At 39.6% G+C, this 27,413-nt stretch overlaps 1 long non-coding RNA gene across 1 annotated transcript; it reads left to right on the top strand.

Moving 5' to 3' along the window:
• Nucleotides 1–2,633: 2,633 nt before the first annotated feature.
• Nucleotides 2,634–13,007, top strand: LOC128780586 (uncharacterized). The gene is made up of 3 exons (XR_008426508.1): nucleotides 2,634–2,686; nucleotides 6,771–6,973; nucleotides 12,795–13,007. It is a non-coding gene; the product is annotated as an uncharacterized lncRNA (long non-coding RNA).
• Nucleotides 13,008–27,413: the final 14,406 nt, after the last annotated feature.

Below are 27,413 nucleotides of genomic sequence, written 5' to 3'. Positions count from 1 at the left end.
CCGTCTTTGTAGTGCTTACAGTGTCTTACCATCTCCATAAACGGAGTTGTGACAGAGTTGTCTCTGTAATAAGTTCTCCTCTTGTTTTCCCCCTTTACTTCAGTGTTTCCAGATACTATTGATTCTATGGGCTAAATTTAAAGTTATTTGTGTGATAGGCCCTGGAGTTCAGGTCCAGAGTGGGCCAACCCTGTAGAGCTGCAATAAGGGAGGGGAAGGAAGTTTGTATCAGACCTGAGTCACAGATCACTGCTTTCCGTATCCAACACACTCGCCTCTCCTTGTTTTTTCTACCTCCAGACCTACATGTTTGTTTGACTCCTTACCAACACCTCCACCTAAACATCCAACGGGCACTTCAAACCAGCATTTCCAACGCTAAGTTTATCCTCTTCTCACAGACTTCTCTACTCGTTCCGGGTTAACTCCATCAACAGCATCTCCTGCTGACTCTTGCTTTGTAATCAGTGACCAGCCCCTGTCAGGTCTTCCTTTAAGGTTCATCAAAGCACTCCATTTTTATCCAGTTCGTCGCCACTGCTCTAACTTAGGCTACCATCTTCTCTAGCCTGAACAACTCGATCGCTACTCATCTAACTCATCTACCTCTAGTCTTGCTCCCTAAAATCAGTCCCCAGCCCTGCAGCCTGTGAGAGCAAAACCTTTTCTTGCAACTGTTTTCTTCAGCATAAAGCCTAAAGGCCTTAGCATAGTTCATAGCATCGTCCTTCAGCACGAGATAGCTTTGCACAGCCTGTGAAGCTTTTCATAAACCGTCAGCCTCTTCCATCTGAACCTCTCTATCCTCCTTCCTTATTACCCTTTCTACTTCCTTGTAGCTTCCTAATTTCTTGCCTCTAGAGAAATGGTTCTGATCTTTGACTGCACATTACAATCGCCTGGACAGCTTTCAAAAAAAATCTTACCGCCCATGTCATCCCAGAGCAATTAAATCAGAACCTCTGGCGTGGGGCCCAGGGTTCAAAGTTTTTAAAGCTCCCCAGATATTCCCATATGCAGCTAAGTTTGGGATGCTCTGAAAATCTTTGTATGTGGTCACTTTGTCTCCCTGACCCACTTCCATCCTACTTTGTTTATTCTTGTCCCCCTTCTCCAGACTTACGATCTCTAATTCATCCTACTCATCTTATAACCCACACATGCTGGGAAGCCTCTCTGGACCACAGGAAATAAGCTGTGTGAATAAGTGCAGAGTTTTAAATAATGAAACTCTCAAGAGCTCTAAATTTATACCTATAAGTTATCCTTTGGACTATTTGATACCCATGTCATAACCATTTTGAAGACTCCACTGTGTTCGGCAGGCCAATAATAAATGTTTAATTAAGTAAACCACCACTGTCAGAGCTGTGTTAGATGATCTGTCTACATTTTCTCATTGAATCTTCTGAAAAATCTTCAGAAAGTATTAAAATCTCATTTTACTGCCGAGAAAACTGAAGCTTAGACAGCCTAACAAATTTTTCAGATACATACTAAAGCTAAAATATAGATAATAGTACAAATTACAAAAATAAAAAACCAGAATATAAAACAAACCAAGGTTCATTTAAAAAAATCAGAATACTATAAATGAAAAGTTTAGAAATCTTTAAAACAAGAAACTTTTTTGAAATGTATGTTTTAAAAATGTCAGATGCTTCTGGAGAAAACTACTCAGCAACAGAGCAGAATGAGAAATAACGTCAGAAATGCCAGCTACTGTAATGATTTTTACGACATTTTGATTGGCACATAAAGAGTCAGATAAGAGAAAAGGCAAATTTGTTTACACTGCTTTAAATTGAAAAACAGTTCTTTTACAATTCTAATGTGTACTGAAGGGGGCTGAACTTCAAAAGCAAGGGTTAGGAACAAAAGCTTAGGAGGAATTTTTGGCAGTTTTAATACTACAAAGATCTTTCTATCTTCTGCATGGTTGGCAGACGTTAAGATTTCAGAACCAGAACATGTACCACACCCTCTTTATTCACTACTCCTTTCCTCCCCTCCCCTCAACTCTGACAATCTCTCTTTATTTTTCCAGCTTGCACTGTTTGTTCACCTCCTGTGTAATTACCATAAATAATGAGCAAGATAGGACCTGTGCGGTACAAATGCCACACCTTGGTTGTGTTGTGAGCAACCATTTAAGTGGTGGCAACCTAAACGTTTGCACACTTCTTTCCACAATGTCCCATACTTAAGTATTTCACAACAAGTAAGTCTTTTAAAATTCAACAGGTAAAATACCTGAATGCCTCTCCGTGGTTGATACCTGACCCAAAAGATACCTTCCCCTATTCATTGAAAGGTTGACTGGCCAAAACACTTGACTCTACATGCCTGGGATGGCTGTTGACTGCAGCTCGGAATGATTCCTTCAATTCAGAAACAAAACACACACACACAAATTGTTCTTCCCTATTAAGAACCGAGCAGGGAAACAAAAGGCTTTATTCAGCTGTAAGCCCTGTAAAAGCAGGGTATGGTGCCTTCTGCCAAGAATAAAGTAGAGCGATCAGCAACGTGACTTCGGGGATTATAAGATCCCAGGAAAGAAATACTCTGGTACTTTCTTGAGCCAGGTATTAGTGTAAAAGGAAATAATAAATAAATCACAGAGTTTCCCACTGTGGGTTTCGTTGGTCCATCTTCTGCCTACACAGCCAGGCTCAAGACTTTAGTAAGTGTTCTTCTTCCCTCTCCTTGTGCTCTGTTGAGTAGTCTGTGTGTCTTTCCAGTTGCAAGTCAATTTTTTTCACCCTATATTCATCCCTCTTTTCATCCTAAAGAAAGTGTGAGCTTCTTTAGTATGTACTAATGAGTCCCCAGTTTTGGAGAGTTGCAAAACTCTGATTTCCAAATTACTAAAACCGCCCACCTCCACCCCACATACACACACACACATATATATGGGGCCCAAGGTGTGCAAGAAGACAAAATTATACCATTAGATGAAACTGAATAAATCAGTCAAAACCCCTAACTTAAAATTAAGAAATTATCGGTCAGAAAGAGAATTTCTTTGCTCGAATTCACACTAGCTACTGGTAAACTAAAATAGGATTCAAATTTCATGAGTTCCAGCCAAGTATATTTCCTTCAGTTAATTATCTTAGGAAAATTAATTTTGTATATAAAATTTCATGATATCTTTTAAGATAGCTGGAGACCCCTGGGTTATCCCAAAACAAGGGATGGGATTACCACTAAAGAGAAGCATCAGATTTAATTGAAATTTAAAAAAATTCGGTTTTGTACTATGCTTCGTTACAAGTTTGCTGATACTGGGTTTTTGTTTTTGTTTTTTCTTTTCTTTTTCAGTATCTGGGTTAAGGTGGCACAATCCCTGGGTAATCTGTTTCTTATCATCCTTTTGCAATGCAATTTCAACTGTTGCATTTTCCCTTGATTTGTCACTGTCATCCTTTCAAGTATTGACTAACCATTACCCACTCTAGATGGTATTCAAACTAGATGGTATAGCTTCTCTGGAGGAACTACTGAGAAACTTGATGAGGAAGATTACCTGCTTACCTGGATTAGTTGCCACTTAACTCTCTGTGTTTAATGTAGCTCTCCTTCCTGATCCAGGCAGGTGACTTCTGGAATAAACCCACTGGGCCAAATCCATTCTGAAAACCTTTAAAAAAGTGTTACCAGACTAAAGGTCCATATGCCTGTGCCCATCAGAGCCCAACAAGATTCGAACAGGAGCTTGCCACAAAGAAAATAGGGTTTTATTTACAGGAAGTGGCCCCAGGCCTGAAGACAGGCGAGCTAACGCTCAAAGACCCTGCTCCACATGCATTATATAGGGGAAAATCGTTACTCATGGTGACTATGGAGGTAGGACCATGGACAGGCTCATGGTCTCTACCGACTGGTCAGCATTAGGGTAGTGGGTAGTTGATCAGTGCATCTGGTCTTGATGTCAGCCACGGAGTTCCTTCACCTGGTTTCACTGCTTTTCTGGACCTGGAGCTGAAAAACAACTGAGGCCTAGATGTTATCTCTAGTTTGACTGAAACGGTCTCTGTGGTCAGCAGACCGAAGGCGTTGTTCCCTGAGATTATTTGATGCCAACCAGGACCTCATTGTCCTGAGGGCTTAATGATTAAGGGACTGGTCCTGCAAGGGAGAAGGGGACAGGTAAGTCAGGGTGCTGGATGAGGCCAGTGTGAATCAAAAGAAAAGAAGGGAGAAAGGGCCACATTAGAGAAATGAAGTTTCTACGCAGTTACGGGATCTTGTTTTAGCTTTACTTCTGACTCATTTGCCAAACATCAAAGAAATCCCTATGTCTCCTCCTCGGCCGCTCCAATCACCGGCTGATTTAGATGTCATCCTCATGAAATCAAGGCACGATTGTTCTTACTTGGCAGCGGTTAGTTCTGTGTCATATCCACGATGTGTCACTCATTAAGTGCTAACTCGGTAAGCCCATGTGATGAGTGCACCCAGATGCAATTCCGGGCGACAATTCCAGGTTCTCTGGTATCTGAGGCATCCAACAGGCACCATAACATATTAATTAGCCCCAACTCTGGCCAATCATGCTATTTCTTCAATCCTAACCTGAGCTTTACATTGGAAGTTATATTTACCATTCCCCCCACCTCTAAATTTAGACATAACTAAAAATATTGCATACAGGTCTTTCAGACTATACGCTCTTTAAAAGCAATGACTATGAAATATTTAATTTTGACCTCACCGTGACAAGTAGCCTGATTCTTTATGGCTATTTAATAAATGTTGAATCAATAAATACATGTGTTTCAAATAGCTCCCCATACAAAGATAGTGCTGTTGGTCTCATACATGAATTAAAGCCAGTTTTCTCTTCTGTGAGCACTGTTTCCTTTCTCTCTCCCTAACTGCGAGGATGTTTTTTCACCTCTGTCTCAAAAGAAACCACCCCCTTTCCACTATGGCCCAAGATTATAAGAATTATAAGGCCTGTAGAAGATTCTGGTCTCATATATCAGATATTAGTGGTATGCTCCAATAAATTATTGGACATTTATTGGGGTCAATAATCCGAATTCCAGTCCGCCAGCAAAACTGATACTGTCCATCAGAAGATTCTCTGGGGCCTGAACATTGAAAGCAGCACATTATTTCCAAGCCTTGGGGAGGCTAGACTCTAACTCAGTGAGGAAAGGAATTGGAAGAAGAGTAGGAAGGAGGTACAATACCAACTACCACTACAACAGACGGGAGCTTCTAAATACAGCCACAGAGGAACTCCATGCCCTCCCTGCCCCAGTTCCCAGCAAAGAGCTCTGGATTGATGATGGTTGCTCAGCAACCTCACTCTTTTCCATACAACCATCTTATTGATTGTAAAGGATTTGACTTTTTTTCCCTTTCCCTTTAGGACTGCCATTGATGTTCGGTTATTAATCACATTTCAAATGTCAGCAAATAGTTCTGTTTTGAAGTCTTAACTCTACTCAAGACCGTTTATCTGCTATGGAAAGTTCTTTGTCACTGACTCCATAGACTAAAGAAAATAGCTAAGACAAATTTGTCATTTTTAAATTGCAAATAATGTGCCTTCTTTATTCCTTCAAAGGTATCAGTTATCTATATAACTAGACAGAATGAATATCAATGGAACATTAATTCATAGAGTATATGAGTGGTTAAGCTAGGTTACAGTTAAGATACACCTTACAGTTAAGATAGGTTATTTTAAATGTACAAATCCTTCACTCTGCTTCTGGGAATTTAGCCTCGGGAAATATTCAGAAATGTAGTCACATTGATTGCTCATTACTTATAATATCAAAAGAAATAACCTTAAAGTTGTAACACTGAAGATCACTTTAGCAAAAGGTGGGCTATTCATACTATAGATCACCTTCAACTGAAAACAAACTGTGATTATTAATAGCATGAAAACATATGTGTTATATATGCTTTAAAAGTGCATACCATTTAGCTAGTTTTGTTATTATGTTAATTCGTGATTAAGAAAAAACTAGAAGGATAAAAGTAAAATGTTAACTGTGATTTTTGGGGTGGTAAGATTATGGTTAGCTTTGTTGTATAACTTTTTAGTTTTTGGTATTAAGTTTGTGATTTGAAAATACACTATCTTTAACTAAAAACATTAACTAAAAGTAGAACAGCCAGAGGAGGATATTTATTGTTTGCTGGGCATTCAGGAGCAGTGACATTTTTCTGCTGTCCCCAGAAATACCTTTCCAGTAGGCTTACTGATATCTAAAATTTTACATTTAGAGGCTCATTTCTTTGTCTATATTTTGCTAAAATGAAAATAATACAAAAGTAGAATTTAATGTAATGCTTGACACATAGAGATAAAAAATACTTGTTAACTAAAAGAATAAATGACTTAGCAAGGAGCGCTCAAGTTTGTCTCTAAATAAAGAGGTAAACTGAGGCAAGCTCAAATGACCAGAAATTGGTTTTATTGGGGAATAGCAGAGGAATTGCAATTTGAGAAACTCGTGCTCTAGTGAGCTGCAGGTGAGTCCATGGAGGGTGCAGGGCAGACTGTATTTATATATGGGCGAGAGTGCAAAGAGGGGAAAGTCCAGCCAGAGTCCAAGAAGTAACTTCATTGGCCTGGGCCTGGGGAGAGATTCTCGGTGGACATTCCTTGGTAACGAGGTAAGTCTCCATCTTCTACAAATCACACTCTCATGTGACATCCATCTCTTAGTTCTTAACTTCTGTTTCTCTGAGGGTACAGTGTGATATTCCCCGTTTCATATCCTTTGGTTCTATTTTAGATTGAAAATTTTCACAGGATCAGGGAAGCCAGCATGGGGAAGATGCCTTCCCATCTAAAAGAAGTTTTCGTTGATGCAACAGGCCTTTCTATCACAGCAGCTGTTTCCTGTGTCGTCATTGCTTCAAGAATTCTGTTGCATAAATATTGGAAGGGCAGCGATGAGAAACAAACACGCCAGTCATTGAAATGCACCCAGCAAGGGTAATTTTTAAATTCTTATTTTATATGGATATGTGTGTGTGTTTCCTTTTTTAAAAATCCGGAACCAGCATTTTCATTTTTAGTTCTGAAAGATGAAGCAAAAGTTTAGGAATAATCATATAATCTTTTGCTTACAATTTATTAAGTGGAGGAGTTTTGGAAACCGGGTTTAAGCCTTCCAAGCCCAATGGAGCAGGTAGGTCAATGTCAGTGACTAGAGTTTTGGACTTGAATCATGATCATTGACCATTTAAGGTAGGTTTTCATTAGCTACTTGAACTATAACTCTTACCAGCGAAAAATGAGTTTTGGTGCCACCTGTGAACAAAATGTTCTTGTGTTTGTGTTTGGTTCAACACTGCCGCACACAGAATCAAAGCATTATGTGCATCTTGGCACTTTTAAGATGCATGTCAAATGACATATGGGAAATGGCGGGGGGAGTGCACATAGAAAACTCTGCCCTGTAGTAGGCTGGCAACAAAAATAATGAAATAAGGCACAACAAACATCTTGTCAATTCAAAAACTGAGACCAGTTTTCTGGGGTAGAGGGCATTTAAAAAATTACTTTCAACAAAATGTCTTTGAAATGTTTGCAAAACTGCTTGCAAAACTTAAGCTAGTGTTTCTTAACTAAGAAGTTGGAAGGAAAAGAAAAGTGGTAGCAACGCTGCTGAAGTAAAAACTTCTGTACAGAGTCTCGTGTGAAGGAACATCAAGGAGCCAAAGCGCTGGAGTTGGACAGATCGGGTTAGAATCCTAGTTTCACCATTTGCCTCTGTGTTACTCAATACCTCTGTTCTTTCGTTTCCATGTTGTTAAATGGATAAAATACTCACCCTTCAGAATTGTAGGTATTAAATGAAAAGTACTTTGCATAAAGCATGGTGTATAATAAACTGTCAGAGAATGCTGATGATGGGGTGATGATAAAGATGATAATGATACTGTTTCGAGGAAAGCAAGGCAAGGGTAGGGCAGTGTTCCCTACAACTGGCTCGGCAATTCTCACACTGCGCCGTAGACCTGCTGAAGCAGAACTTCAGGGGATGGGACCTAGAAATGGGGATTTAAAAAACCCCCCTGGTGACTGTATTAACAGGCTAATTTTGTGGACCACTGGAATTTGGTTGCTGGCATCTTACTGACTTCTGTGGTGTGAAGGAAACCACAACCTCATCATGTCTAAAAGTAACCAAGGAAATAACTGTGAGTGAATCATGAGGTGAGCTCACATTGTCCTTTACACCCAGGTGGAAGTGTCGACCTGATGTGAGATTACCCTCCGGCTACATGCAAGGCTAGTAGGTAGTTTAAATAATCTCATCTATTAAAGAATATGTAAATAAGCAAACAGATGTTAACATTCTTGAGAGTGATAAACACATTGGAAAAGTAAATAGCTAAGCCTATGTTAATTCACAAATAACGTCTCCAATCAGCTGTTTGGGACTCCCGTGGGACCTGTGGCAGAGATTCCAAAACCCATTTGCCTTCATGTTCCCCTAACCCCACCCCAGAAAGCTCAGTGTTACCATGGGGCTGCAACCCTAATTCTGACCCCCCAGTGTTCTTCTCTGACAGGTAAGGTGGACCCATAAACACTTCTCTGCCTCCTTAAATGAAGACCAGGCTCTGTGGATAACAAGTGTTGGCAGGGGTGTGGAGAAAAGGGAACCTTGAGCTCTGCTGGCAAGAATGTACCTTGGTGCTGCCATTGGAGGTTCCTTAAAATGTGAACCATAGAACTGCCCTATGCTTCAGCAATGGTGTTTCTAGTCAAGACGTGAAGATGTCCCAGGTGTCCATCAACAGAGGAATGGATAGGAAAGGCCACACACACACACACACACACACACACACACACCATGAGAAAGAAGAAAAATTTGCTATTTGCAACAACTTGGATACACTTGAGGGCATTATGCTAAGTAAAATAAGTCAGTCAAAGATAAATACTGTGTAATGTCACATATATGGAATCTAAAATTAGCCCAACTTGTAGAAAACTGAGGTCGAGTGGTAGTTACCAGGGGCTGGGGAGTGGTGGAAATGGGGAGATATTGGTCAGAGGGTGGAAACTTCTAGTTATAAGATTTATAGGTTATGGGAATCTAATGTATGGCATGGTGATTATGGCTAATAATACTGTGTCATATATTCTTGAAAGTTGCCAAGAGAATAGATCTTAAGTGTTCTCACCACAGAAAAAAAAAGGTAATTATGTGATAGGATGGAGGTGTTAGTTAATGCAATGGTTGTTATCATTTTGCAATACATAAATGAATCAAATCAACATATTGTATGCCTTAAACTTACACAATATTTTATGCCAATTATATCTCAGTGAAGCTGGGAAAAAGCCAAACTCTGAATATCAATGAATATCAACAGGATTATAAAATAGAGAAAGCAAATGGAATTGCTTCAGTTATTAAACATTACCACAAAGATATCTAGAAGTTCATGCATTTGCTCTCCATCCTGAGTCCATGAATGTATTTATTTTAGGGACTTTTCCAACAATTTTTATTCTCCGGCCTCGTCGGTCACGTGTTCTGAGATGCCTCCTATGCAGGAGCACTCCCTAACTGTGATATACTCAACCTTACCACTCAGGCAAAACGTTCTATTATATGACACAATTTTAAAAGGATGGATTTGACCTCTGGGAGGCTGACAAGGAAATGGAAAATAGCACTTCTGCAGAACTCTTTGGGATGCATCAGACCAGACAATCACAACAACAGTGATAATAGCGAGCATTTACATAACACTTTACAAATTAGAAAAGGGCTCTGCAAATGCCATCCTACATTTTGAGTTCTCAGAACCTTTATTTTATTTAGTTTGACTTCTGTGATCTAAAATAAAAGAAAGGGAGCAACATTACGGAACGGCTTGCCCAAATATGTACAGACACTAGCTGCCGGAGCTGGGTCTTCAGTTTCAGATCTCTGTTGTCTTAAGTGACGTTCCCGACCTCAAGTCCAACATTTTCATTGTAAAAAGCTGGCTCTGTCCATCCCAGTTTGTGTGCATAAAGAAATCCTAGCTCATTGCAACCTTTGGTGTTGAATCTAAAATTATGTATGATAATTCCTTTACAAAAGGTGCTACTGGTCGAGTGAAGGAGCTAATTTATTGAATCCTTAGGTAAAGGATGACCTCCTGTCACAGTCCTCAGTGTTTCATAATGCTGCCTTCTGTGTCCACACAGAAGTAGCACTGGTCGGTTTCAACAATTCTATCTCAACAGGTAGTTAGAAAAAGAAAACTATCATATTTAGCACAGAGATCATATGGCAAAGTTCCTTTTACAAGGAAAAAAGTAGAGGAAATGGGAAGCCTTATATAAAATCTTCAGCTATAATTAAAAGGGTAATAATAAAATTCTCATTGAATTACATAGGATGAGACTCAGATCCAATAATTACATAGTGTGTTTTAATAACACTGTACAATCACTAATTAGATAGTCCAAACACCTTCCCTATGAGGTAGGGTGAGTATTGTCATCCTGCTTAGCCTCAGAGGAAATAAAAATGCAGAGTGGTTCCACGATGCATCCAAAGTCATTCAGGTGAGTCACGGTAAAGCTGAGATTAGAACCCGCAACTCTGATTCTGTTATATCTAGTTTCTTCTTTCTCAGTTTTTATGATAACATACTGTTCTTTATGTCTTAGGATTATTGTCATTTCTGATTAAGTGTTTTGTAAAAGCCACACCACCCCAATGTACTTATAGCTTGCTTCTTCTGTCTAATTGAAAGACCCTGGTAGGCATGTATGAGGCTGTCATAGCTCTGTAGCCTGTGTCTATTTTCTGATAGGTGTAAAGGAGAATAAAGGAGGTGACAGCAGAGACATCGAGAACATAATGAGGTTTATACTATAGGATACGTATAGTTGTATGAATGTGCGGATGAGTACGTACGCATGCACCTATCCTAGGCTGGGAAAATACGCACACATACACACACACTTTCTCAGAATGTCCCAATGACCATTTTAAACTGAAGTTATTGGGAACTGAAATGGAGGCACCCAAAAATTGGTAGAAATGAACTCGAAAAGAGTTCACAGCTACCTTACCCTGAACTAAAGACAACTCCCCTGTCCTTGTCCACAGAAGTTATAGAATTATATATTGAGTAAGCACTACAAAGGAAATACATCCTATACATGTTGATATGAAAATAGAGAAAAGTATGGAGGTTACCCAGCAATTGGTTCGCATGGGATAGACCACAGGATAGGACTGAGGGGAGCAGACAGAGATTACGAATGCCTTCCTCATAGGCCTTGACTTTTTTAAAAAGATTTTATTTATTTAATTTTTAGAGAGGGAAGAAGGCAGGGAGAAAGAGAGGGAGAGAAACATCAATCAATTGCCTCTTGAACGCACCCTGACCAGGGACCAAACCTGCGACCCAGACATGGGTCCTGACCGGTATCAAAACAACAACCTTTAGCTTTGAGGGGCGATGCTCAACCAACTGAGCCACACCAGTCAGGGTTATACTGTGCCCTTCTGACTTGCTATGATTACTCTTCCCATTAAAAATAAAACGACTGATGAGCAAAACAATTTCCTCAAAAGAAATTACATTCTTGTAAAGGGACAAGAGAAATATACAAATAGCATGAGGAGGCAGAACAATTAACTGATGGGCCTTCAAAGATCAATAAATAATCTATTGAGGGCATACTCTATGCAAAGAACTCCAAGAATTTCTCTCATGCCTAGTAGCATTTTCTTTAATTAAGCTATTCAAGTTTTCAATTCAGATATTCATGTAGAGGTTTTATTATAGTGAGAGCTGCCTTACAGGAAATGTTCTTTATATTTATTAGCAGTTCTTTCAAGCATTAAAAAATTAACTGAAAAAACAGTGCTCTTTAGTTTTGTACCAATTGACAAACAGTATTTGGAATTTCACAGACACTCCCTAGGACATGTCTTGGTTCATTGCCTGAGACATACTGTTACAACTATTCACGCTGTCTCTATATTGCCTGGAACCAGTGTCGTGTTTTACCAAACACAGCCTATCCCTAGCCTTTGGCTAGAGTTACAGCATTACAAGTCATAAAAAGGCAAAAGAAGACGACCACGACAAAAGTGAGAGAAGAAGGCTGTTATCTCTTAACCCAGGGCCCTGAGGAACTGCTGCATGTGAATACTGTCTTTCAGACCTGGAGTATAGAAAGCACTCCTTTAGCCCAAATTATCTTGCTGTAGCTGGTTTTCCCCTCTCCACCCAGCTGAGCTAATGCATCATGGTTGGAACTATGAACCTGGGTGTCATCTGTGAACTCCACCCCTTACTTCCAGTTCCACAAGAACCATAAGTAGGTAAATAGGTGTGTGGCAGGGTGGTGGCCCTGTCACATCCATCTATCATACCCCTGCTCGTCCAGTTGTTGAGCCAACAGGAAATTGAACCCCTATAAGGAAAAATGGAAAACTTTCATCAAACTCAGCAATTTTCAACCGGTGTGCTGTGGCAGGCACGTTGGCGTGCCGCAAGAATTTTTAATGCAATTCCTGGCTATTTCACCAGGGGCACTGACTTCTTTTTCCTTAGGTTGTCAAATGAAAAAAAAAAATACAACACCAACACAACAGCAGCCGTCCAGTGTGAGTGGATCAAAATTATATACATATTTCTTTTGTAGGATCAGAAAAATGTATATTTTTGGTGTGCTGCAGAATTTTAGTAATTAGTTTATATGCCATGAGATGGAAGAGGTTAAAAATTGCTGATCTAACTAATCTTTTTGTTTTTAAAAATATATATTTTTTTATTTTTAGAGAAAGGAGAAGGGAGGGAGAAAGAAAGGCAGAGAAACATCCACGTGAGAGAGGAACATCGATCAGTTGCCTCTCAAACATGCCCCAGTTGGGGAATGAACGGCAACCCAGTCCTGTGTCCCAGCTGGGAATCAAACCAGTGACCTTTTGCTGTGTGGTTCGATGCCCAATCAACTGAGCCACACCAATCAGGGCTGATCTAACTATTCTCTGGTGTTTCCAACTTCCCTTGATATTGGAGGGTACAGACTTTGTAATAAAATTCCAAACCATGTAATACACATTTCAAGCTGTATGATTGGCCACGTTACTTCATCCTCTGAGCCTCACTTTCTTTGCCTGTAAAATAGTGATTGTACCGTCTTTATAGAATTTCTATCAAGATTAAGTGAAAAAATACACGAGAAGTTTCTAGTGCAATGTCTGCTAAGAAAATATTGACTCCTTCCCTCCGTCTTATCTGCCTATTTCACACTGCTAACCCTGACCTGTCATTTAGTTTTCCTCTCTCCATCCAGTTCACTTCTTTCTGTCTTTCTGGGACCTTTTCCTTTTTTAAATCGGTGTTCTTTTCTCTTAAACAATTATAATTCTTTTTCCTTAAAATTGTGCCTTTTAAAAATTTTAGCCACTAGAGGGCTACATAATAAGATACAATTCTACTCACACTGACCACAGTGGAAATCAGAGGATAAAAATCAAATAATCTAGAGGAATCAAATACTCATAGAATGTTGAAGAGACTTTAGAAAACATCTAATACAACACAGTTTTAAAGATGAGGGAACTAAATATTTAAACAAATAAGAACAAGTAGTTGTTATATTTTTAAAATCCATACCTCTACAATTCTATACTTATAAATAAACTTCATTTCCTTTTGAAAGTTTCTCTCTTTCAAACCATTTTCTGAGAAAAAGAAGACACATGTGAAGGCAAATAAACCTCCTTTAGCAACAAAGCCAGTTTTCCTTTTTATCTATTTCAAATATTTAAAGTCTAAAATAAATCTACCTATTCAATTAAAAATATATAATCTCTAAATTAAAAATATTTCAGGTGGATTTTAAGTTTTGCTTTAACATTTAGCAAATGGAAGTTACTCTTTACTTCAATATCTGAGTAACTTTAAGTGTGAAAGCAATCTTTCAACATTGAACATGCATTCATTCTAAAATATATACAAAATATGCAAAGAAGTATTCATACTTACCTAGAAACTAATAAAAGCTATGATGCCATCATTGAAATACAGTCTTAAGTAAACTTTCTATACTATTAAAAGTATCAATTGAGGGATCCAAGATGGCTTCAGAGTAGCTACAAGCTCCATGTACTTGCTCCCAGGCCCAGACAGGTCTAAACCACAGAGCAATTACCTGGAAAACCCAGCAGAGAGTGAGTGAGAGTGTGTGTGTGAGTGCGTACGTGGACAAGAGTTCGGGGAGTGTGTCTGAGTGGGAAAGAGCCTGCCTGCCTGCAGGGCACTTGGGAGGGGGTGGCCCAGGCTCTCCCAGCAGAGCAACTACTGCCACCACTGCCCAACCAGCACTTCTGGCTGCACAGATTGGGGGCGGCTGTGGATGGGCTCAGGAGCCATGAGCCCCAAGGGTGGAGAGAGAAGGCTGGGGAGGTGCTGGCTGCAGAAACAATGTGACAGGGAGCAGGCCCACCTGAGGCTGAGAATCACTGGAGGGAGCGACAAGTGCGCCCTGCCACTGCCTCTCCTTATAGTATCACTGTGGGACTTTTCCCACCATTGGGAGAGATCCAGAGAAACTTTACTTAAAACAGTTAGAAGCTCTGACAGGTGGGGGCCAGACCTGACCAAAAGACAGTTAGTGATTTTGGGGAGGGAGATTGGGTAGAGAGCAGGCCCCCATGGGTTCTGTGCTGCAGCATGGGGACCACACAGAAACTCTTTTAAAAGAGGAGCTGAGGCGAGACTTGAGACTCGGCAGGGCCTGGCACTTGTGCGCGTATGCAGGGGCTCTTCAAAGAAAGAACTCAGAGGGATAGAATCATGCTGAAGGGACTGTGGGACCCAACCCAGCATGACTGGTGGGCAGGGGGCTGTACGGACTGGAGAGATTGGCCAAGTCTCCAGCAAGAGAGTGGCAGGCTGGGGAATGGATGGCCAGGAGCTGAACACCTGAGACTTGCTGCAGCCAGGCGGGTCCCCTCATACAGAAGTGAGCCCAACCCCCACCTGCAGGATTACAGACTCTGCAGGTCAGGGACCCAGGGTCTGGATTCCCCTGCTAGGAGCATTTCCACAGAGAAAGAAGAAAAATGTCTGAAAGTGCCCTTTACCAGACACTATGAACTACACTCTTCCTCGGCCTTGATCTGCTGAAATCAGTAGAGAGATTAGAGACAGGTGAAACAAGGGATGTTGAGGGTCACACCCAGCCTCAGTGCCTAGACAGAGCTGCTGTCTGTGACAAGCAGGAAAGAGCTGCCCTTTTACACACATTGGCTCTTCACAGGAAACAGACAGCTAATTCACCAGAAACCATACGTTATTGGAAAAATCTGGGACAGACCAAAACCTGTGGTAAGGGGATGGGGAAACACTCCCACCATCTTCCCTGAAGACTGAATAGTGTCCCCCAGGGGTGACCAAGGGTTCCCACCCTCCTGATCCTACCAGAGGACTCCTCTGGAGGCAGGTGGAAAAGGTACTGGCAGTCCTCTTGGATCATTAAATGAACCACTCCTGGGCCCTGGGCTGTTGGAAAGCTGGCAGGGCAGAACAGCAGGGACCCGCCAAATCTGAATGTGACAGCCACAGACTGTGGGTCACTTGTAGTCTTGAACAGGCTACTTAGCGCCTATTAGGACACCATCTGACATTACCAAGGGCAAATCCAGAAAGAGAAGATAGTGGTAAACACTAGATTCTACCGACATGAATTCCATCATGGTCTTCTTCATGATTTGCGTTACTTCCTCTCTTGGATGGCTTTTTAATATTCACTTCTTGTTGTTCAATTCTGGGCGTATAATTTCACTAGTTTTTATATTTTAGTTTATTTCAAACCTTATTTTTTGTTTCTCCTTTCTCTTACTCCATTTTACCATCTTCCTTCCTCATCTTATTTTTGCTTTATTTTTTCTCGTTATGAGTTGTTTCTATCTGCAGTCTTACTATTTCTCCCCTCTACAGCCTCTCAAAACCATTTTTCTTGTCATTAGTCATCTCACATTTTTTCCTCATTCTTAAAAATACCCTTATTGTCTCTCCACCTTTATCAATCTTTGCTCATCGGTTGTTGATATGGTGGTTGTTACATTTCTTCAATTTTATTTCTAGACCTTCATTATTTTTGTATTTTACATCTCATATTTTACTGTTCATCTCTCCTACTTTATTTTGCCTTCCTCTTGCCCTTTCATTTTTTCATTTTAAATTTTAATTTTTCCCTGTTTAAGCCTGGTTTTCATTCCTCACTCTTAGTATTCCTTCTCCCTCTGTCCTCTCAAAACCACTTTTCTTTCCTCTAGACATCTCATAAATTTTCTTTCTTTCTTTTTCCTTCTATTCTCATTAATCTTTGCTCATTTGTTGTTGATACTGCTGTGGTGGATCTTTTCCTCCAGTTTGGTTCCTATTGTTTTCTCTATATTTTTTTCAAAATTTTATTTAAACCTTATACTATACTCTTCCCTTTTCTTAATTCTGCCTTCTTCCCTCCCATTTTTATTTATGATGTAAAATTTCTTTTCTTTCTTTCTTTGCCTTGTTTCTATTCCCTACTCTTATTATTTCTTCTCCTCTGATCTTCTCAAAGTCATTTTTCTTTCAGTTAGTCATCTCGTATCCATCCTTCCTTTCTTATAAAGCCTCACTCTCTTTATACCTTTATTAATATTTGCTCATTTGCTGTTGATAGTGTGGTTGTGGGTTGGGTTGTTTTTGCAGATGTGGGTTTGATTCCTGGTTTGCTTGGTTGTGTTCTGGCAGCACCTGTACAATAGCATACAAGACATGGTGGGCAATGTGAATCTCAGTCAGCCAGCTGGAGGCAAGGGCCCACCAAAGAAAAACCCAGCAACATCAAAAACCCAATTACAACCAGACAGCCCACATAAATGACATAAAGGGCATCCCAAGAGCATCTGGCTCAGGAGATCAAGGAGACTGCACCAATCAGTCCCATAGGCCTCCTACCACAGAAGTTGACATCATGTAGACAGGAGTCAAAGCAGATCAATATAATATGCAGAAATAAACAAGAAGAGTTGCCAAAATGGGCAGACAAAGAAACAACCCCCAAACGAAAGGAAAGGAGGAATCTCCAGGAAGAGTGCTAAATGAGATTGAGGGAAGCAAACTATCAGACATTGAGTTCAAAATAATGGTTACATAAATGCTCAAGGAGCTCAGTGAGAACTACAAGGAACTTCACGGAAGCTATGAGGAACTTACTGGGAACTACACCAGTATGAGAAAGAAGAGAGAAAGTGTCAATCAGAGCCAAGAGGAAATGAAGAACATACTGTCTGAAATGAAGAATACATTAGAGGAGTTAAAAACAGATGAAGCAGAAGATCAAATCAACAAACTGGAGAAAAAGGTAGAAGAAAATTCCCAGGCAGAGCCACAAAACAAAACAAAACAAAACAAAACAGATTCAAAAAGAACAAAGAGGGATTAAGGGAGCTGCAGGACAACATGAAATATAATAATATTCATATAATAGGGATACCAGAAGGAGATGAAGAGGAGCATAGAATAGAAAACCTATTTGAAAAAGTAATGATAGAAAACTTCCCTAACTTGATGAGGTTAAAAGTCATACAAGTCCATGAAGCACAGAGGGTCCCAATCAAGATGAACTCAAAGAGGCCCACTCCAAGACACATTATAATTAAAATATCATAATTTAAAGACGAGAGAGAATCTAAAAGGCAGCAAGGGAGAAACAGCTAGTAACATACAAGGGAGCTCCTGTTAGGCTCTCAGATGATTTCTGAACAGAAACACTACAGGTTAGAAGGGAGTGGCAAGAAATATTTCAAGTAATGAAAAGCAAGGCCCTGCAACCAAGACTATTCTTCCCAGCAAGGCTCTCATTTCAAATGGAAGGTTAAATAAGGAGTTTCCCAGACAAAAAAAAAAAAAAAAGGCTAAAAGTATACATCTCCACCAAACCAGCATTGCAAGAGATGCTAAAGGGACTGTTTTAAGAAGATGGAGAGAGAGAGAGAGAGAGAGAGAGAGAGAGAGAGAGAGAGAGAGAGAGAGAGATGCAAGTACAAAGGGGGAAGATGGCAATGAATAAGTACCTGTCAATAATAACCTTAAATGCAAATGGATTAAATGTTCTAATCAAAAGACATAAGATAGCTGAATGGATAAGAAAACATAACCCATATATATACTGTCTACAACAGACCCACCTCAGAACAAAATATCTACACAGACTGACAGTGAAGGGTTGGAAAAAAAATATTCCAAGCAAATGTACATGAAAAATAGCTAGGGTAGCAATACTTATATCAGACAAAATAGATTTCATAACAAAAACCATAAAAAGAGGCAAAGAAAGACACTACCTAATACTTAAGGGAGTAATCCATCAGGAAGACAAAACCCTTGTAAATATACATGCACCCAATATAGGAGCCCCTAATATGTAAAGAAAATTTTGGAGGACTTCAAGAAAGATATTGACAGCATTACACTCATCATAGGGAATTTTAACACCCTACAATGAAAAATAAATGAATGGGATTACATCAAATTAAAAAGCTTCTGCATGGCTAAAGAAAATATCGTGAAAATGAAAAGGGATCCAATCATATAAAAAAACATTTTTTCCAATGTTACCTTGGACAAGGGTTTCATCTCCAAAATGCATAAAGAACTCATATGACTCAACACCAGGAAGACAATCCAATTAAAAAATGGGCAAAGGTCATGAACAGACACTCTTTCAAGGAGGACATACAGAGGGCCCATAGGCATATGAAAAGATGCCCAGCATCACTAGCCATCAAAGAGATTCAAATTAAAACCACAATGAGATACCACTTCACATCAGTCAGAATGACCATCATAAAGAAATCAACAAACAACAAGTGCTGTTCAGTTTGTGGAGAAAAGGAACCCTAGTGCACTGTTGGTGGGAATGCAGATTGGTGCAGTCACTGTGGAAAACAGTATGGGATTCCCTCAAAAAACTAAAAATGCAAATGCCTTTTGACCTGGCAATTCCATTACTGGGATTATACCCTAAGAATCCTGAATCACCAATTCAAAAGAACCTGTGTACCCCAATGTTCATAGCAGCGTTATTTACAACACCCAAGTGCTAGAAACAGCCTAAGTGCCCATCAGTAAATGAGGGGATCAAAAAACTGTGGTATATTTTATGCAATGGAATACCACACAGCAGAAAGAAAGAAGGAACTCCTATCTTTTGCGACAGCATGGATGGAACTGGAGAATATTATGCTAAATGAAATAAGTCAGTCAGTGAAAGATAAATACCATATGATCTCACCTATAAGTGGAACCTAATCAACAAAACAAACAAAAGAGAAAAACAGAGCCAGAGTCATGGAAACAAGGAACAGACTTATAGAGACCAGAGGGGAGGGGAGATGGGAATGAAGGTGGCAGAAGGGGAAGGGACTAGTCAAGGCATATGTATGAATGACTCATGGACATGGAAAACAGGGTGGGGATTGACTGTGGGAGCAGGGGGTGGGCTGGGAGGAGGACAGCAAAGGTGGAAAAACTGGAAACAAATAAAAGTTCATCAAGAACAGAATGAAACAATGAATTGTGATATAAGTATACAATGGATTACTATGTAACAATGGGAATGAACAAACTATGACTACACACTACAACATGGATGAATTTCAGGCACATAATATTAAATGAAAGAAGTCCAACACAGAAAGATACATGCAGTTTTTTTAAAGATTTTATTTATTTACTTTTAGAGAGAAGGGAAGGGAAGCAGAAAGAGAGGGAGAGAAACATTAATGTGTGGTTGCATCTCGCATCCCCCCTACTGGGGGCCTGGCCTGCAACCCAGGCATGTGCCCCAGACCAGGAGACCCCTTTGTTCACAGGCCTGTGCTCAGTCCAGTGAGCTACACCAGCTAGGGCACAAAGACACATGAAGTTTGATCCTATTTGCATAAAGTTAAATGCAGACAAGACTAATATTTGGTGTAAGGAGTCAGGACAGTGGTTATACTAGGAGTGAAAAAATTGGAACTAGTGACTAGAAGGGGGCATTAGGGGCTTTGCAGTGTCTGCAATGCCGTGTTTATTAACTCGTGTGTGGTTAAACAGGTGGTGAACTTGTGATCGTGTATTGGGCTTTATATTTATGTTTTGTATGGTTTTCAGTGTATGTGTAATGCCACACTGAAAACACATTTAAAAACTTTTGAAGAACAGATTGGTGGAATCTCAGGGAATGGATAGAGCAGGATCAGTTAGGAAGCATTGGCAATAGTCCAGGTGGGGGTAATGATTTCTCCATGAACCAGCTAGTGTGGTGAAGACGGAAAGGAGCCTATTCGAGAGCTATTGTTTAGGAGGGAAACTATACAGGATTTAGTGGTGGATTAGATATGGAGTGTGAGGAATGAGGAGGTGGCAAGAAGGATTCCTAGGAACAACTGATTTAGAAAAGAAAGAAGCAGTGCTCTGTGAGAAGGGACAACAGAGAATTGGGGAGGAATAGGATTTGGTAGCAGAGAGGTAAAGGGCCACCCAAAGGCCAGCTGTGAGAAAAGGAGGGAGGGTTTGACTGGTTCAGAGAGAAGTGCAAATTTGGGAAAGCAGCTGTGGAGAGTGGAAGAGTGAGTGGTACAGAGAAATCCTTTGAAGTCTATCAGGAATCGAGAATGAACATTTTACCCTGAAGAGTGACTTGCTCCACCTGCACGCAGCTGCTCTTGCCCAGGCATGAAGAGGACTGGTGATTAGGATCACACATGATTGGAGGTTTGCCAGATGGGCGTGACCAGTATAGTTCTGGGGTAATGTGATAACTGAAAGTGTGTCAGTAAGAGATTGAGATGAATCTATCTCCATTTTCTATCTTCATCATTAAGAAAGATGATCTTTAATAAGCACCTGTTTCAGAGTTCCCTGGGAATATGGAAATTCATTTGAGAATGTAAGAGAGGAGATGAGGGAAAGCAGTAGGATGAAGGTCACAAGTCTCCAGAATGACCCTCCTCCTCTCTTTGCCATGTTCTCCGTTGTCACTGCAAACACAGCCACATATTACCATTTCTTTTTCCCTCTTACTATCTTCTCTTCATTGTCCTTTTTTAAAAGATTTTATTTATTTATTATTAGAGAGAGAGAAAAGAAGGAAGAAAAGGAGAGAAACGTGATCGGTTGCCTCTCCCACATGCCCTGACCGGGGATCAGACTCACAACCCAGGCATGTGCCCTGACAGGGAACCAAACCGGTGACCTTTTGTTTTGCCAGTTGCCACCCAACCAACTGAGCTACACTGGTCAGGGTACTTCATTGCCTTTTTTCTCCAAATCCTCTCTTTTCCTCATGTCCTTTTTCCTTTCTTATCATATGGAGGGAAAATAAGCATGAAGGGAACACACTACTATTGTGGATGGGCATTGGCAGACTTGGGACTGCAGAAAGTAAATTGAAAGGAAGATTAGTGTTTCAGCTTTATTGACATATCAGTTTATACATAATTCCAGGCTTCAGTAAACACTGGGACCCACTACAAAGATAGCAACACCATCCAATTCAGTGGGATGCAAATTAGCATTTGGACACTTGGCAAAATTGCTAAGAAAGCAGTTTTATCTGTGACATGTGTTTCTCTTTCTTCTGACAGTACCTCATTTATTTACTCATTCAGTCATTCAGGCGTGTATTCCACAAACATATTGAGCAACTGCTCTCTATACATCAGACACTGAACTAGTTGCTGTTCAGCTACTTACACTTGGGGTCTCTCAATCCTAAAGGACCACTCCTCCCCTTAAATTATTCCTCACTCTTCCATGTCCCAATCACAAGCAACCATTTTCTACGGGGTGGTGATTAGATTTTATTCAAATAACTCATACCGATATATGCATAAATGGTAATAACTATAAACAGATGCTAAGCTCTCTCCTAAGCACTTTATAAGTATGAATACATTTAATTCTCACAACACTCTATGAGGTCAGGACTATTATTATCCCCACTTTAAAAATGAGAAACCCGAGGCATGGAGAGATTAAGTAACATGCTCACCAGGCAGGTGGCAGAGGCAGGACTCAACCCAGGAGTCTCTCCAGAGCCTGTGTTTTAATCACTGCTCGACACAGCCTCCGCCTCAGGCTTGTGGTTAGGAGGGAGTAGCTGCTGCATCCTCACAGGCTCTGCTAAGGGTTGCAGTTGAAATTTGCTTTCTGCTTTGAAATGATCCTTTTGTTCTTACGGTCAGGAAGGGTTCCAGTGGTCATTAGGGTAGGATTTTCTGTTGGTATTGAATCTTATATAAACATGAAAGAAAGTAAAATTTTACTTATGACTCTCATTTGAGGAAAGACTACTTTATGGTCATGGGGATTGATAAAAGTGAACATATAGGATCTATGGATTACTGGGCCTGTTCTAAGTGACTTCAAGAACATTGAGAACTACTCAGAGAGGCAGAAAGAGGAAGGATGTATACATGTGCTATTTTAGAGAGAGAAAACTTGGAGCTACATGGACAGTTGATGAGGTATCTGATCTTTATAAAATTTTTATGTTTTAAAATTAATTTTTAGTTTTCAACTAAGTTGACATACATTATATTAGTTTCAGGTGTACATCCCAGTGATTAGACATTATATAACTAAGTCATCATCTTGATAAATCTCACACCCACCAGACTCCACAGTTATTAGAATGTTAGTGATTGTATTCCTTATGTTGTCCTTTACATCCCCACGGCTATTCTGTAACTACCAATTTGTAATTCTTAATCCTTTGATCTTTTTCACCCATCTCCCAAACTACTCTCCCACCTGGCAATTAAATCAATGAACTAGAAGAAATGTTTGCAAAACTTTTATAATCAACATCATGTTGGCAGGATTTCAACAAATATATTACTTGCTAACTTGTTTTGAAGAGGAGGAGAAAAAAGTGAATGAAGAAAATAGTATGAAATTCCCAAGGTGCTCAATTTTTCTTAGAGCAGAAAACAAAGAAAAACACAAAAAAGAAACTGTACATTATAGTTTTACCTATCGGTGAGCTTTTAATAACAAGGATATGAAGGAGAGAGCATAGTTTTTATCTCTTTCTTGGTGATTTCATTTATTCTCATAAGTTCATTTTCATTCATGTATTTATTTTTTCTATTTTTATCCATTTGTTCACTCATTCATTTACACGCCCATTGAACAAATACTCTCTAGGAGTCCCCCATCTGTCTTGCATTACTCTAGGTGCTATGAATACTGCAGTAAACAAGACAAGCAAGAATCCTGGCCCGCGAATTTAGAGTCTAAGGAGGGGATGGGTCCCAGATAGAATCAACTGATAAGAGAATAAGTGGAGTGATAACAAGTTACATAAAGCAAACTGGTGGATGTGCTAGAGAAGGTCTGGTTGGGGGCTCTTTTGTTATGAATTGTCTGAGAAGATTATGTGACAAATGAATAAATGAATGAGTGAATGGGGAAGATAGGTACACAAATAAATAATAAAAGGTAGCATGTCATAGATGTAATGATAGGGTTTCAAATAAAGTGCTGGGTAAGCATAACCAAAGGAAACATTATACATAACTAGATAAATCTAAAACATTCTTAAAGCTAGATAAGGCTTTGATAGATGAATATGGTACACAGTGGGGACATTTCTGACAGACAACAAAATGAAAAGAGAAAAAGTAAAAGGGAGCACCTGCCACATACAGCAGAATGAGGAGCAGAGAGGTGGAGGTGGGGGGAGGGGAGACAGCTTTTTGGAAGCAGAGGAAACAGATTGAGGCTAATTATGGTGGGCCTTGAAAAAAGTTTTAATTAAAAAAATTCTTCAGACAAGGAACTTGAATAGACATTTCTCCAAATAAGATATACAAATGGCCAACAAACATATGAAAAGATACTTAACATCACTGATCATCAGAGAAATGCAAATCAAAACCAAAATGCAGTATCACCTCACACTGATTAGGATGGCTACTATTAAAAAAGACAGAAAATATCACATGTGGGTAAGGATATAGAGCAATTGGAATGCTATGCTCTGTTGGTGGGATTGTAAAATAGTACAATCACTACAGAAAATAGTATGGAGGTGGGGGGTGGGGGCTCAGCCCACAGGGCCCTCCCCCCTGCCACCACAGATGAGAATAAGTCTACCAAGACATGATCTGCTGGGGGAGGAAAGGTGGCTGATCTCTCAAAGGAGAAAGGCCAGGAGCCTGTTCCTCATTGGGCTTTTATTGGGTTTAATTTGCACAGGAATGCAGGGCATATACATAAAGCTCATCAATCATTGTCAGGCAGTAATGATCAAACAATAGATAACATTCAAAGAACTCTGAGGACTTATTTTGAGTCAGGGTCAGATAGCTAAAGGGCTATAAAACTTTGGGAAACAAACTCATTTCATGCTTGGACCCTTATCAGAAAATTGAGGGCATTCTTAGCAAAGCAGGTTTCATAGGATTGTATGCATTCTTTCTTAGGCCTGATCGCCCTAGGGAACCCACCCTTTCCAGCACAGCACCGCACTGCCTTCTGTCATTGTTTCAGGCTTAAGTCAGGCAAGGGAAGTAAGGAAGCCAAGAGATTAGGAGACTTCTCACAGACAGAATGAGGACTCAGGCTATGTCAAAGCCGAGGGGCGAGGGTCCATCACCCTCCTTTTTCTATAGCCCCCAAGTCCTTCCCTGAGGGCCCCTTCATGACCATGCCTATCTTAGTTTGTCCCTCCTTTATGGAATCTTACTTGTCATTGGTTAACTGGTCAGGCTTGGGGCCAAGCAGGGTGAAGTAAAGGGGGCAGAGGCGGCACCCCTGCCAGGGAGATAAGCTTTGTCTCCTTAGTGGCTTAGGGTCCCAAGGTCTCTCACTCAGCCTTAGCCATGGGGGGTTACAGCTTCTGAAACCAGGCAGGGCGGTTCCCAACATGGGGGTTCTTGAAACAATTAAAAATGAAACTACCACTTGATTCAGCAATTCCACCTCTGAGTATATATATCCCAAAGAATTGAAAGTAGGGTCTTGAAGATGTATTTGTATACCCATGTTCATAGCAGCACTATTTACAATAGCCAAAAGGTGGGAGCATACCATTCTATCAATAGAAAATTGAATAAGCAAAATTGACTATTTAATTGTAATATACATACAATTAAATATTACTCAGCCTTAGAAAGCAAGGAAATTCTATCACTTACCACAATATGAATGAATCTTGAAGACATTATGCTAAATGAAATAAGCCAATCACACACACAACCAAATTCTGAGTTCACTTAGATGAGATGGCTAATGTGGTGAAATTCACAGAAACAGAAAGTAAAGTGGTGGTTACCAAGGGGATATGGAGTGGGGACGAAGGGGAGTTGTTTAATGGGCATGGGGTTTCAGATCTGTAAGCTGAAAAAATCCCGGAGATCTGTTTCCCAACAATGTGAATGTCCTTAACACTTCTCAACTATTATGTGATTTTTGTATTAAACTTCTAAGAAGTTGTGTGTGTATATGTATGAGTGTGTGCTAGGTGGCAGAAAAATATGTATTTGCTTGGATCTACATTAACCTCATTTCTCTAAACCCCACCTATTTGGATCTTGGAAACTTGTCCCACGTTGAGCAACAGGCTAGCCTAACCAAGAGGACTTGGACACTTGCTTCGTGAGTCTTTATCACTCTTCAATTATCATTATCTGCATGTTGCAAAAGGTCCCATTATATTATCTTCCCAATAAAGTGTCATCTGATTATAGGACCTTTATTGCCTCATCCCAATGTAAGTCCTGAAACAATTTTCTAGTGTAAATTTTTCTAGTTCGATACATTTACGTAATATCTAGACCCAATACATTTTAGTTAAGTTTAATATGTTCAATATATGAAAATTAAATATTTGGTGTATTGACTCCTATTTTATACGGATTAAACTAACTATAAATAACATTGCTATGCAAATGTTATTGTTTATTTCATTACTTCATTACTGCATATTCTATTTTATGGGAATTAAACCTCATAAAAACACACAAGCTGAATAGTTAATCACCTTATCTTCTACATTGGATCACAAGTAGTAAGATAGAGTTTATAATTTTAAATGTGTTTAATTTTGGAAAATTTGTGTATTTACATTTATGTTGCCCTTTTTTTTTGCTTTTTAGAACTTTCCTATTATAGTTTTCTGCATTTTGGGTTAACACAAGAGAGATACTTTTCGTTGTACAAAACTGGCTCATTTTACACAATCTGAACTTGAGAAGCTAATGTTTCTCAGGTTTCAACACAACATGCTAATGTATGGGAGCACCTACTGGTGAAGGATGATATAGTCCTACAGACCAATTTTATGGGACCTTTAATTTAGACCAAGTTGGAGGGCATGAGAATTATGAAGCCCTTAAGTGTATAGTCAAGGGAATCTGATTCCAGAAAATGCTTTTTGCTTAAATGTTGCAACAGAGTAGTCTAGGGCAAGAACTGAGAAGATGCTACAAAACAAATACATCGTTTATATGGGATCACAAGATCTAAGAGCAATACAGTTGTTTAGTGTTGACGTACTAAATGTTTCATGAGGGCTGAGACCAGGTCTGTCTCATTCACTTCTGGGTCCCTAGCACAATAACTGGTATCTTGAATGTGTCAATAAAAACTTACTCTACCGGTTTGAACATCTTTTCCTCAAAACATGTGAACATTTGCCTTTTGTTTTCCTCCTATAGGACTACATTCATCATTTATAATAAAAATAATGTAAAATATAATTTGTGTAATGTCTAAATAAATTTCCTTTTTAGATGAAAATATGCACCTGTTTGGTTAACCAGAAACTTGGAACTAGTTAAAAATATACTTGAACTTTATAGTTAAAAACAGTAATAATGAAACTGACCTAAACTAATTAAGAGGAAGTTGATGGGGAGTTGAATAGGCTTTGTAATCAAATATTACTAGGTTCAAATTTCAGCTCTATAGCTTCGTGGCTGTATGAGGTTGGACGAATTTAATTACTTTACCTGTCTGTCTTGACTTGCCTCTCCTTGTATATGCAACGCTTTGTGCCTACTTGGTAAATAATGGATAGTACCTATTGACTTTTTCTCAGACTGAGCACACTCATTTTCCTAATTTTCAATGGACTGTAAGCCCGGTGGGACAGGAACCATATTTTATTTATTCCTAGGACCCAGCACGGTGACCGGCATAGGTTGGTACTTAATAAATAAGCGTGTGTTGAATTAATAAAGAAAATAAATATTTAAGCAACTCCTCAGTAACTATTGTGCGTAGTACCACACAAAGTTGTGCACCATTCAACTTGTAACTGAGGTGTAGGTAGACAGATGCCCAATAGTCATTTAAAATATAGAAACAGGGCATTTTCAAGCACTAGAATTCTTTTGATTAAGGCA

The sequence above is a fragment of the Desmodus rotundus genome, chromosome 3 (assembly GCF_022682495.2).
Source record: "Desmodus rotundus isolate HL8 chromosome 3, HLdesRot8A.1, whole genome shotgun sequence".
NCBI classification, from domain to species: Eukaryota; Metazoa; Chordata; class Mammalia; order Chiroptera; family Phyllostomidae; genus Desmodus; species Desmodus rotundus.
Note: the sequence above shows the minus strand (reverse complement) of the source record. Positions and strands in the feature narration are given on the sequence as shown.